At 37.3% G+C, this 14,107-nt stretch overlaps 1 non-coding gene across 1 annotated transcript; it reads left to right on the top strand.

The window, feature by feature from the left end:
• Nucleotides 1–5,410: 5,410 nt before the first annotated feature.
• On the top strand, nucleotides 5,411–5,572 carry LOC141570276 (U1 spliceosomal RNA). The gene has a single exon (XR_012494281.1). It is a non-coding gene; the product is annotated as a U1 spliceosomal RNA (small nuclear RNA).
• Nucleotides 5,573–14,107: the final 8,535 nt, after the last annotated feature.

Raw genomic sequence — 14,107 nt, 5'->3', positions numbered from 1 at the left:
GAATCCCAGCAAACAAACAGCAGAGACAAATCTGAACCAAAGCTGACCCACGCTTCCATGATTTAAACACAGCTGCTAAAGTGTGGGTAGAAAGAAATCTGCACATTTACTACATCACTGTACTCTTTCCTTTTCCAATTCCAGATAGCAGGAGAAAGCCTTGAGAACCCTGAGTCCTTGGTTACAAAGATAGGCATGTATAACCTAAGTCCTTCTGTAAGATGAGGACATAAAGATAGCTTCTCTAAAGGAATTATGAGTCTCATATGTTACAGACATTTAAAAATCCAATAAGCACAGCATTCGTATTTATCATCCAGTTGATTATTTTTGTTGATAAATTAATCATATTTATTTTTTCAGCTGAGATAGACCCACCCAGGACCCTTGAAGACAGTAGCCCGTATCTTTATCATAAACCTTCAACTTTGAAGCACTGCTTTCCACATGGTTAATGTAAAACATCCATGTAAATAGTACAAATGAAATAAAGGAGCTTGAATTTTAGCCACTTTTCAATTATGTAAATTAGGAAATGCAATAACTTACGCGAAAAGATGTTCTACACACTTAAAAATGTATCAAGCCCTTATATATCCGTGGCACTCACACTTATAAATCAAAATGTAGGAAATTTGCCTTTATAGGGAAAATGAGATAGAATCTTTAAAATTCGGGCAGGATGGGAAATATCTTAGATAGAAGAAAATCGTAGACTTGATTTATTCTCAGTGTGACAAAATATGAAATGGCTAGTAACATTTCCTATATATTTATTCACAGCACATATTTTAGTAAAATTTAAAATCTGTGCTAGGGTCAAATTCAGTGTGTTTTCAAAAGAGAATTTTTTAATCTGCATTATTGGCTGAAATTCAGGAATATGCCTAGAAATACTACTTGCATATAAGGCATTACATATGTACACATTTTAATGAAGTTTTAAAAGACACATTAAAATAATTGTGGCTTGTAATAAGAGTATTTGTTCAAATTTCTTGTCATAAACTTAAAATTCCTGTAACTATATAGCTCATATGATGTTTTCTGTTGAATAGCAAAATTGTATGTACACATATATTAATTTTCCTACAGGTATACTTAAAATTCCCGGGTCTATTTACATATTTTAATTATTATTTCTATTTGCTTAATACATTTAAAGGAGGAACAGATGTGTAAAAAGAAATATATGCTATGATCATCCTTAATTAGTTGCAATAACCTAATTCCTTAGGATAAAGAATTGCATGGCTTTGCAAGCTTCACAGACTGTTTATAATATGAAAGCCTAAGAACAAATCAGATCCCTCCCCAAAAGTTTATAAAAATAATTTATCTTAAAATTCCCATTAAAATAAAAAATTATTATCGTAAATATTTTCTGTGGTACATATTACTAACTTTATTATAATCACCCCTTTCTGACACTCTCATCACAGATTATGCTTATTATCTAAAACACCATATTTTTTATACAAGAGTGAATTGCTATTTTAAGCTTATATTAACAGAAATCCAATATACTGCATCTCTCATTTTTCTCATTGACACATAGATCAGAAACATCCATCAATTTCTAGGGTTCAGCATAAAATAGGAAAACCTGCTTTTGAGAGCATTCTAGATATTAAATCTAAATAAGAAAGATATTGAAGTGGAATATTCAGGAGATAGTCTAATGAGGAAAATAGCTGAATCTCATAATAGAGAAGAAGGTCATAGCTAAATAAGTAATCACTTCTAACTTTATCCTTAATATACTAGTGATTTGTTGATGGAAGAATGAGAAAGCAGACAGGTGACAGCATTTTATTTATCATGTTCATGTAAATAATATAATCAATCTGGGATACATGTGCATGTTCACACATATTTCTCTTTTTCCAGACCCTTACACAACTCAAAAATCCTGTTCATAACATTTATATAGCTTCCATTGTGGATATTTCCTGAGTATGGTTTCTGCTCAGAAAACAAATTTCTGAAAGGTACATTTATTCATTCAGTAAATATTTACTAAGTGCCTACTATGGGCCAGATGCTGCCTAGATACTGGGGACACAATATAAATCCTGCTCTCACAGACCAAACAGGGTGATAAGTTCCATGAATGGGGACCTCCCGGGAGCAATGGGAGGGCACAGGAGACCAGCCCACGAACAAGGCACAGCTCTGTCCAGAAACACTCAGGGGTTTTAATTGGGGTATAGTAACAAGATATCAATGTATTTCTAGACAAGCTCATTCATTTCATACTTAGTGTTTTCCTATTACCTTTACACCTAGGTCATAATAGTAGGCTAAAGCTGTTAATAGTCTCTGTATGTTGGTTGAATTCTCTTCAAATGTGTCAATTATTTTAGCAAATAAAAGGAAATGACATTGACTGAAAGTAAACTGTTATTTTTTTGTCAATTCCTAGCTGAAAAAGGGAAAATATCACTAACATGAATTACAAATCCCATTCCAAGTTTCCAATGGGGGGGGGGCATAGAAGGATAGTTATAATGGAACATGCTTATAAGAAGGTACAAATGCACTTTCTAATGCAGCTCACATCTGTCAGGAGGTACTATTGAGCAGAAGAGACAAACCACAACATCTAACTTTTAGTAAAAAGCCTACTGCAATCTTTGCTCTGTTCTTTTATTATTTTTAATACTTTTTCTTTAGTATATCCTGTCAGTCACTCTCATACTTTCCAAGGAAAGAGCATAACCAGAAGAAAAGTACATGGATCTGAGAGACATTAATAAGTACAGGAAGTTCACCAGCGGCCAAACTTTCAGCACTTACATTCTCCCCACCCCAACTCCCCAGTGCTACTTAGTGATGGGTGATGAGCTGCCCTTCCTGTGACTGGGGAAACCTGTGCTTTTCATAAACCCCATCTGCTGAGAGGAGCATAAGAACAAAGGTATCAGCTTAACATTTTACTTAAATATTTTACTGACAAAAATAATCCAACTGGAAATTTACTTAACTCCTCCTGACCCACACCCACACCTTGATATATGGGAGTGTTTATGAAAGAGGAAGGGAGGGAGGGAGGGAGGGAGGGAGAGAGGGAGGGAGGGAGGGATGCAGGGAGGAAGGAAGGAAGGAAGGAAGGAAGGCAGGGAGGGAAGGGAGGGAGGGAGGGAGGGAGGGAAGGAGGGAGGGAGGGAGGGAGGGGAAAAGGAAGGAAGGAAGGGAGGAGGGAAGGAAGGAAGGAAGGAAAGAAGGAAGGGTGGGAAGGAGAGAGGGAGGGAGGGAGGAAGGAAGGAAGGAAGGGGAGAAGGAAGGAATGAATGAATGAAGGAAGGGAGGGAAGGAGGGAGGAATGGAGGGAGGAAAGAAGAAAGATAAAAATAATGAACTTCACTGAGCTTTAGTCAAGTGTTAACCTAAAATCCTAACATTCCCCTTTTCAGAGTCAAATCATTCACAGAATTCATTCAGGATCATTTTCCAAAGAAAACTATGTAACAGGGAGTCAAAAGCTTTTTTAAGTCAAAATGTATTTGGTGACACGGGAATAAGAAGCTAGGTGAAAAGTGTACATATTTGGCAATATTCCTCCCACCAAAAACACCTTGCAGCTTACCCATCTTATCATCAAAATGTTTACAAATTGACTGAGTATATTTTTATTCATTTGAGAGGAAAAATAACACCTGGGAAACCAAACAAATATTTACTTTCACCCGCAGGATGACTAATCCTAAAAATTAATCAGAGTCATGAATAGTGTCTACTTATAATATTGAGAGTTATTAATGTTCAACTTAAAGTCTAGTACTTGACTTTCCAATCATTCATATCATAGTTATATTTGATCATTAATGATACATTTATACTCGACTAGTGTCCCTGTAATCCTCCATTTTAGTCACTTACTCCTCCTTTGTCTATTCAAAGCCCCAGTTTGGAGACTTAATTGTCCCATCTTCTCTGGGGCAACCAATGTTTCAGAACTTTCCTCCAATCACAATTACCAATTCCATGCCCGGCTGCCTCATTCTTGGTAACAGTAAGAAACAGTCTGCTAAATGAATTCTTGCCAAATCATGAATGAGTCTGAATGAATGTGTGTTATACCTCTCAACCATGTTTCAACTTAAACCAAAAAGGTACTAACTCCACAGTGTAGCTACAATGACAGCCTGAAACATGCCACCCCCCCATTTCCTCCAATTCCATCCATTACAAGTAGCTCATTTTTCCACCTCAGTAAAGGGGCTGTAAAGAAATGCTTTCATTTTTTATTACAACATTAATAGAGTAAAAACTGAAATTACCAAATATTCAACAGCCAGAGAATAGCTAAATAGATTATGCTACGTTAATATGAAAGACAATTTTGTTGTTAAAATCATACTTGTGAACACTTAAAGATGGGAAGTATTTATACTACATCTTTAGCAAAAAGCAGGGTGTGAAATATTTTACAACATCCCAAATTTGTAAATCAGTGGGTATGATTTACTCTGAATACATTTTTTAAAAATATAAATGTATTTCTAATTTCTAACCACAAAAATAGAAAAGAATCTTTTTTATTGAGAAAGTTACTTTGTTTTAGTATTGCTTTTACAGCCTTTGGTTAAGAAATCCTAGAAGCAGTGTAACAGCCAGTATGTATAAAGTACACTTGGAATAAATAAAAAAATAAATCCTTGAAAAAATAGGACTCAACAAAGGCTTTTATGTCACTGACGTTTGGCCAGAAATGATGAAGGCAAAGATTTTTAGAAAGTGGACTTACTAAGTAAGGAGAAAGAGTGGCAATGGAAAAAAGTAAGGTTATCTTCTAGTCTGATGAAAAGTCTAACAGCATTGTTTTACGGAAAGAAATTGTCATTGGCAGCTCCATTAATTAAGCACTTTATTACTTGAAGTGAGAACTTGATATTTCCAGGGACATCATTCAGTGCAATTTCTCAGCAGGGCAAGTAGGCCCTTGTTAGCAAATCAAGCTGTGGCAATTCACATACATGTGTGAAAGTTGAACTTGTCACTGTTTAATGAGGTAAAGGCAGAACTACAGTAAACTGAGGAACCTCAGTTCAAACAAAAAATGCTAGTTTAGCTAAGCAAATACAGACAACCATACAACTGAAGTCTAGTGGCCCAAACAGTATTTGCCTCATTTAGAAAAGCTGAAAGTTCATCACAATGCATGCTATGATTATAGGTTACAGCACATGTGGAGATACCTTTGTTCCACGATTAATGTATCAAATCTGGAAGTTTCTAGTGAACTGTTTTTTTCTTAAAATGCTTTTTAAAACTTTTAGATGTTATTTTTTCAAACAAAAGCATATTATTAGATTTTATTAATTATACACATATGCAGATACACACACACACACACACACACACACACACACACTGCAGAAAAAAAAATTGTTATAGAAAGCAGGACATAGCTACCTGACAGGGGAGATACCATGATCACGAAGGTGGTTTTTCCAGGGCGAGGCTTATCCATTGCACTCCGGATGTGCTCACCCCTGCGATTTTCCCAAATGTGGGAAATTCGACTATAATTTGTCGTAGTGGGGGACTGCGTTCGCGCTCTCCCCTATAAAATTTTATTAAATAGAATTTAAAAAAAAAAGAAAGCAGGGCAATTTGGGAGGCAAGCTTTTACAGCCTTTGTTAAAGACAATTTAGTTATTCATGGATCTTCATTCTTTCAATTATAAACTTTACAATATGGTTACTAATTCTTCAAAAATCTAACTGAAGTTTGTTAGGGATTTCCTTAATTTGTAGATTAATTTGGGGAAAAGTGACATAATTCTAATATTAATTTGTCCCATTCAAGTTTATGGAATGTCAGAAACTTATCCAGATCATCTCCTATGTCCTACATTAGAGTTTAAATTTTTTCTGCCTAAGGGACGTGGGTATTTTCAGTTAAGTTAGTGTCAGTATATATTATGGTCTTATTGCTAGTTTACTTACAAAGTTAAATTTTATGAATTATTTTTTAAACATTTAAAAGAGGATTATAGGCTTTTTAAAAAAGAACATGTACTTTCAAATAATGCATTGCTGTTACAAAAAAATTTATTTTTCAAATACCAAAACAACAAATTGTCTATAAACATTATACTTTAGCCTTTTAACACTGTTTTTTGAAGGGTAAGAGATTTTCTGAAGTTTGAATAAGAATTTGATTTGATGGACACAAGGCACACATCTGGGAAATATCATCTTTAGGCCACTTTAAAGGATTCTTTTTCCAATCCTCATCTTTTTTTGTTGTTTTTTTCTCATTTTAATGCCTACATTTCTTTTCTCTCTGATGAGCTAAAGCCCTTTGTGGGTATAAACAATATATGAGAATAAAAACACTGAAAACCTTCTAATACTTAAAACCTCTGTTGAGCTGAGTGGTAACGGAACACGCAAGTCCTGAGCATGTTCCTGTCATGTCCTCTGAGCTGGACTTCCAGCTCGTTGTGTAATGTGAACTTAGTACAGAGGCTTTCACACTGCTCCAATTTAATTGGAGCACAGAATTACCGGGAACTTCATTTGTTAGCAAAAATTTAACAGATGCTATTGACATCTTCAATTCATGAACCCATGGGAACTCCTTTTTACACACCTGCGGCTTTATGAATTACCAAGTAAAAACGCCAGGCTTGCTGAAGTTCACAAAACATCACCTGCCTGCAGGGCCCTTGAGCTTACCAAGGACAGTGCCTTGGCCTGGGCCTCAGGGGGAAAACCGGTGCCTTGACTACTTGACTTTTCCAAACTCAATATGTTCCATTTGATTCACAAACTTCCTCCAATAAGTACAGTTTAGAATTATAGTCTATTAAAATTATGCATTCACATTAAAAGATTACAAAATGGAAGATTTAAGTTATTTGGTTTGTGAGATTATGAATTTTATTATTAATTATTTTAACAACAGTAACTTTTCAAATAGTCAAGGATGCAGTGTAGTGAATTCGATATATATGCTATTTAAACAATCTTGAATACAGTGAAAGGCTCTTATCTGATTTGAATGACATTAAAATAGAAACCAAAAAGTGGCGAGTAGAAGTGAGCATGTAGTCAAGTTTATAGTTCTAATCCTACATAGCAAAATAAATACTATTAAAATTTGTCAACATGGAACCAAAAATCTAGACACTTGTCACTCGCCCATCTTCTTCAAACATTTCTTCAGTTATTTATCTTGTATGTTTTCTCTTACTGGAGTGGTCTGCAGGTTTCCAGGGAAACCTCAAAACTAAGAAATATTATATATATTATAAAGGAAAGGGAAGAAGAACTCTATCATTTTGTCTCTTCTTCTCCCTCTCCTGCCTGTCCTCCACTCCCCTCTTATCCCATCCACCCCACACTTCACTTTTCCAGCCTCTCTCTCTCTCTCTCTCTCTCTCTCTCTCTCTCTCTCTCTCTCTCTCTCTCTCTCTTCTTCAGGGAAAAAGAAAAATTGATCTCTGGGTTTTGACTCCTGACTCTTTCCTAGAAATCCTAATACAGGATTAGAAAACAGTTTTTAAAATAATGGGTTCTCACAACACCAAATGCTGATGTAGATGTGGAGCTCAGAAACTTGCATTCATTGCTGATGAAATGCAAAATGGTACGGCTACTTGGGAAGACAGTCTGGCAGTTCCTTACAAAGCTAAACACCATCTCACCATATGATCTAGCAATAGTACTCCTTGGTATTTATCTAAAGGAGTTGAAAACATATGTCCACACAAAAGCCTGCCCATAGGTGTTTAGAGCATCTTCATTCATAATTGCCAAAACCTGGAAACAACCAAGAGGCCATTCAAGTAGATAATGGATAAACTGTGGTCCATCCAGAAAACGGAATGTCACTCCATGCTAAAAAGAAATAATTTATCAAGCCAGAAAAAGACATAGAGGAAACTTAAATATATATTACTAAGTGAATGAAGCCAAGGTGAAATGGCTAAAGACCGTAACATCTAACTATTCAGCATCATGGAAAAGTCAAAACTACAGAGATAGTAAAAAGATCAGTGGTTGCCAGAGGTCTGGGAGGAGAGAGGAATAAATTGGCAGAACATGGAGGATTTTTAAGGCAGTGCAGCTATTCTGTATGATACTCTAATGGTGAATACATGTCATTATACATTTGTCAAAATCCATAAAACGTACAATACAAAGAGTGAACCCTAATGTAAACTATGGACTTTGATAATAATATATCAATGTAGGCTTCATCAATGATAACAAATGCACCACGCTGGTGTGGGATGTCGATGGTAGCACAGGCTCTGTGTGTGTGTGTGTGTGTGTGTGTGTGTGTGGAAGGAAAGGGAGCATGTGGGAATTTCCTGTACTTACTGTCAATTTTGCTGTGAACCTGAAACTGCTGTGAAAAAATAAAGTCTACTAATTAAAACAGAAAAAGCAATGGGCTGACCTACAGCACTCTAATGCCTGTCAAGGATATAGAGAAAGAACATGGTGTGCATGAACACGCGGGCTAATCTACCCTGTTAACTAAGGGTTCTGACAGCAATGTAAAATACGCTTACACCAGTGACTGAAAGCAGGTCAGCAGGCAGTAAACATGTACCAGGTATTACATTTTTAATAGACTTAAAATATTATATATACACAAAACCAAAACCACAAAATAAGTATTTAATGTGTTAACAAACTATACATAAAAACCAGAAATAAACTGAGGAAGTGAAAGAGCAAACAGATTAAACTCAATTCATAAAATCAATATCTATCACAGAGAAGAGGTTAAAGCAGTTTTGCATTTTAATGCTAATTTCCATTGAGGTATCCTACTGATTTCTATTGATTGGGCAAAATATCAGACAGAAATAGAAATTTTTGATGGCAAAAAAAAAGATTCTGTTTACCTCACCTCAGGACATTCAAAAAATAAAGGTGAGGGGGCTTTTTCTTACATGAAAAAGCAAAATTCATTTTCTCTGTAAGATGTTGACAGCCTTTATTTTTCATGTAGTTTCACTTCATTCACCCATACCCAACAATGCTTCTGAGCTGAACTTTCCAACTTTTCTTTTCTACAAAAAGAAAATTACACGCTGATTCTTAGTCATAGCTTTAAATTCAGACTCGTATTCTTCCTGTGTACCCCATGTAGTATAGAAGAAAGAAAGTTTTCCATTTGTTTGGGGAAAAGAAAAAAATCTGGTTTTTATTTTTTTAAGCCAGTATCATCAAACAGAATTGTGAGGCAGGCAGCAAGCTGTATTAAAGTATACGGGAACAAAAGAGAGACAAATAAAGAAGATAAAATCAATTAAAGAAATTCTAAATAAAAATGTGGGACACAAAAGCAGTCAATGTAATGTCAACAAACATTTTATTCAAGGCTTATCAAAAAAGAAAAGGAAAACCTCTGGCCAGTCTAGACAGAAAAGTGTGCTCTGGCACTAAAGTCTAAAAGAAGCAATTGTCATTGCTCTGGGAACTTATGGAACTTTCAGGTTTTTGAACCAATAAAAGTCAGTTCTTTGAAATTAACAAGGACATATTGAGGCTACAGATGAGACTTACTGCATAAAAGATGCATAAAGAACAAATTTGTTTACTCAGCAAGTGACTTATGGAGCATCCTCTAATATAAGGCACTTAGGATTCATCAAAGAACAGAACAGACCCCCACCTCCTCAACCCGCCCACCCCCACCCCCACCCCCCAAAAAAGAAAAAAATCTCTGCCATGGTAGAGGTTATGTTCTGTTTGGAGGAAGGCAGAAAATGAACACTAAACATAAATAGTTATATCTCACAACTTGAAAATGCTATAGGAAAAAAAAAATGGAGCAGAGTAAGGGTGATTGAGATATGGGTATTGAGATGAGAAAAGAGAGGGTTGTGATTCTCATAGGTGTGTCCAGGGCAAGCCTCCTTAGGAAGGGGGCATTTGAGCACAGATTGGAAGCAGAGAGGGAGTCCCTGTGAACAACCAGTGCAAGAGTCGGTCCGAGGTTAGAGCATGCCCAGTTCAGAAAGTTTAGTCACTGGGAAGGCCAGACAGGCACCAGGAAAACAGACTGATCAAGTTTCAAAAAGAATGAACTAGAGTAAATCTCAGAAGATTTCTGAAAGCACTGAGGAAGAGATGAGAGTTTAAATGGTCCTTGAAATGTTTCTAAGGTTTTTCTTCCCATGGGCATAAAGTAAATGATCATAAGCACTTATAAAAGTTACAAAGCAATTACGAAGATGAGAGATCACATCCTACCAAATGTTCGAAAACAAAAATGTTAGGTGCTTCTCGAGTCTCTTGGGTTCTAAAACAATTCAGCCATCTTCTATGCAAACCCCTCCCAGCAAGTGGCTTAGCCATCTCTTCTAGAAAGGGAAATCTACTTTGCTGTTCTTTTCCACTCTTCCTCCACATGCCTTACTCCACTGAACTCGGGCTTAACTCCCACAGTTCTTCAAAATCTGTCCTTGTCTTGCTTGCATAGACAATGTATACAGTTCAGATATTTATCTTGCTTACTTTGTGTGTTTGATACGATTAAACACGGCCACCTTGCAGTTTTCGTCTCCTTTGGTCTGCCTCTTGCTTCTCTCCTCCTACCATTTTGTGCTTTCCTCCTTCATCAGCTCCATAAATACTGGGATGTATTCTCAGCTCCCAGTTTTCTTCAGTATTCACTGGCTCCAGTATCTCTTCTCGCATTTTTTTCTTAAAGCCACTCAAACCAGGGTTTCACTCTACTCTTCCACCTAATTTACTAGGTAACCGATAGTGCCCAGTTTCCCAAACAACCTGAGCTGGCTCCAGTTGCCACAACTTGATAACGATAGTGCACTTCTTCATTTTCCCATTTGCGATCCCTGTTTGGATAATAAAATACATCGTCTCCCAATCTATGACTCGCGCTGAAATGCCCGTGATCATTTCTCAATACTTCAGTTCTCATACTGTATTCCAAGACTCCCTAAAGCACCACAGCAAACTCACAAGGCCCTGGGGGATATTTTTAAATTTTGACGGAAACAAATCTGTCAAATACTGCACAGCTTACTTGCCTAAGTTAGTTCACAGTTTCAATGTTAGATCGCACTGCTTTCCTTTCAATGACCATGTCAAATGTGGTGAATTCTCTAAGTTCATCTACCATCATCCTTCTCACTCCACTCAAACCACGCTGGCCTACTTGATGACCCTTGAATACAATACTGCTTGGAATGCTCATTGCCCACATAAACACTGTTGCCTTCTCCTCCCCTCCCCTTCAAATCGTTTTTACTGGACCATCCTATAAAACACTGCTACATCTACCTTACCCAAGCCATATTCCCAATCTCTCGTGCCAGGTCTGCTTTATCTTATTCAATATCATTTCTTACAGTCTAATATTCTATATAAATTATTTTCATAACATAGTGATTACACATCATCTTTCTTCAAGCTCTGGAAGCTCAGGGATCATTCAATATCATTTCTTACAGTCTAATATTCTATATAAATTATTTTCATAACATAGTGATTACACATCGTCTTTCTTCAAGCTGTGGAAGCTCAGGGATCATTGTTTTGTTCACTCTAAGTGCATAGAAGTATTCCTGAAATATGTCACTAATTATTTGTTAAATGAATGAATCAATAAGCATGTTAACTTGGGAGCCATCTCATCCATTTTTAAGGCTTAGTTCCTGTGTATATTCTCTAAGCTTTCCAAATTTATATCTGCAACCCAGAACTCTCCCCAGACTCAACTGGATACATTCATCTGCTTACTAGAAATCTTCCATTAGTTGTTCCAAAAGAACTTCAGATTGATTCAAATGTTTCAGAAAGGAAACTCACCCTTAAACCTGCTACATGCCCTATGTATTAGTTAGCTCAGACTGCCATAACAAGATACCACACACTGGGTGGCTTAAACAACAGACATGTTCTCACAGTTCTGGAAGCTGGAAGTCCAACATCAAGGTGTCACCAGGATTGATTTCTGGTGAGATTTCTCTTCCTGGCTTGCAGACTGCCACCTTCTCACTGTGTCCTCACATGGTTTTCCTCTGTGTATGGGGGTGGGGGGGGGAGGGAGAGAGAGTTTGAGAGAGAGAAAGGATAAATATGAATGAATCTCTTCTTCTAAGGATACCAGCCCTATCACATTAGGGCCCCACCCTTATGACATCATTTAGCCTTAATTACCTCTTTAAAGGTCTTGTTTCCAAATGCAGTCATGTTGGGGGTTAGGACTTCAACATATCAATATGAAGGGGGAGACACAATTCAGTTCATAACACTCTGCATTCTCTATTTTCATGAATGAAAAGATTAAGAATGCCATTAGCCAAACCAGAAACCTGACACTTATCCTGGACTCTTTTTTTCTTCCTCCTTACTTACCTAATGAAGTACCAAATCCAGTTAATTCTATTTCCTAAATGTCTCCTCTTTCTACCCCTCATCTTTTGCCCTCTGGCCCTACCCTACTCAGACCCTTATTTTTCTCAGAGACTCCTAATCTACCCTCCAGCCTTCATCCTTGGCACCTTCCTCCATCTCCACTGACAGATGATCTTCCTAAAATGCAACTCTAATCCTATGAGTCTCTGAGTTAAAATCCCACAGTAACATCCCACTTCCTAAGGATCAAGTTCCAGCTCAGTAGTATCACCTCCAAAGTCTTTCTTGTTGTCTTCTCCACCTTGACCCTTCCCTCCCAGCACCCTCTCCCTCTTCTCACTTTTTACTTCAAGCACACCAAATTGCTTGCAGATTCCCAAACACGTAGTGATTTCTGAGTCTTTCCCCAGAGCTGTGCATACCTTATCAGTGATGGATGCCCTTGCCCCTCTACAAAATCCCTCCATTCTTGGCCCATCCTGTAGGAAATGTCTCTTATCCGCAAGAAGGGTCAAGTGTTCTTTGTGTTCTTCCAGCTATGTAATTTTATGAAGGAGGAAAATATCATCATGCTCATAGGACAAAATTTGCATTCTTTAGGAAACTTGTATTGAACGAGGAGTCTTTTAGAATTATATGGAGAAAGTCCCATTAGCAACTTTATATAACATCCAAAAACTGAATTTATCTGTCATAATAGGAAAAGGCCTGTCTTAGTCAGCTTGTGCTGCTATAATAATTTACCACAGACCAGGTGGCTTAAACAATGTACATTTATTTCTCACAGTTTTAGAGGCAGGGAAGGCCAAGATCAAGGTGCTGGTTGATTCAGTGTCTGGTAAGAGCCATTTGCAGATAGCTACCTTCTTGCTGTATCGTCACATGGCTGAGAGAGAGAGAGAGAGAGAGAGAGATCTAGTCTCCTTATATCTTACAAGGACACTAATCTCATCATGGGATCCCCACTCTCATGGCCGTGCCACCTAAACCTAATTACTTCCCAAAGATCTCACCTCCAAATATTATCACATTGGGGGATTAGGGGTTTCAACATGAATTTTGAGGAGATACAAACATTCAGTCTATAGCAAGGTCCCTTTGAGGTACTCACAGTCTACCTCACAGTTCCCTCAGGGTCTTCCTCAGCCTTTCCGGTGGAGTTCACATCTATGACTGAGCGAGCAGAGGGCAATAAAAGCTAGTCAGTTCAGTCTAACACAGGACACTGATGGGAAATTACGGCTCCAAGCTCCTGGCCCCGTTGGCTAAGGCTTTTCCAGGTCTGCCTCACAGTTCAACCTCATGCTCTGCCCAGTTTTGCTTTCTCCTTCTACCTTCCCTCTACAGGTGTTGTTCCCTAATAAGCACTTTGCACCTCAGATTCCATCTTAGTGTCTAATTACATTAAGCCAATCTCCAATAGTTAAATGAGAGACAAATGCAAATAGAGACAAGAGACCTACCCCATGGTACAAGACAAAGTGATTTAGACATTTGAGCTCCTCAGAAGGAATCCACCTCCCTACTTCTTTTTCTGGTCTGAAACATGATCTCCTTAGGGTTTAATGGGACACAAAGAATTTGCCTATTTACAAGTCTCACTGAAAGCTGTTGCATCTTCCAGGATTAACCATCCACGTTATAGTTACCATCCCAATTCAATAAACGATGGCAATTTAAATATTCCATTTGTAATGTTGATTCAAAATCCTTTATAGCTCTACAACTGTTGTTATAATATTGCTGTTCT

Source organism: Rhinolophus sinicus, linkage group LG02, assembly GCF_036562045.2.
Source record: "Rhinolophus sinicus isolate RSC01 linkage group LG02, ASM3656204v1, whole genome shotgun sequence".
NCBI classification, from domain to species: domain Eukaryota; kingdom Metazoa; phylum Chordata; class Mammalia; order Chiroptera; family Rhinolophidae; genus Rhinolophus; species Rhinolophus sinicus.
The sequence above is the reverse complement of the archived record's forward strand: the minus strand, read 5'-3'. Positions and strand labels throughout refer to the sequence as shown.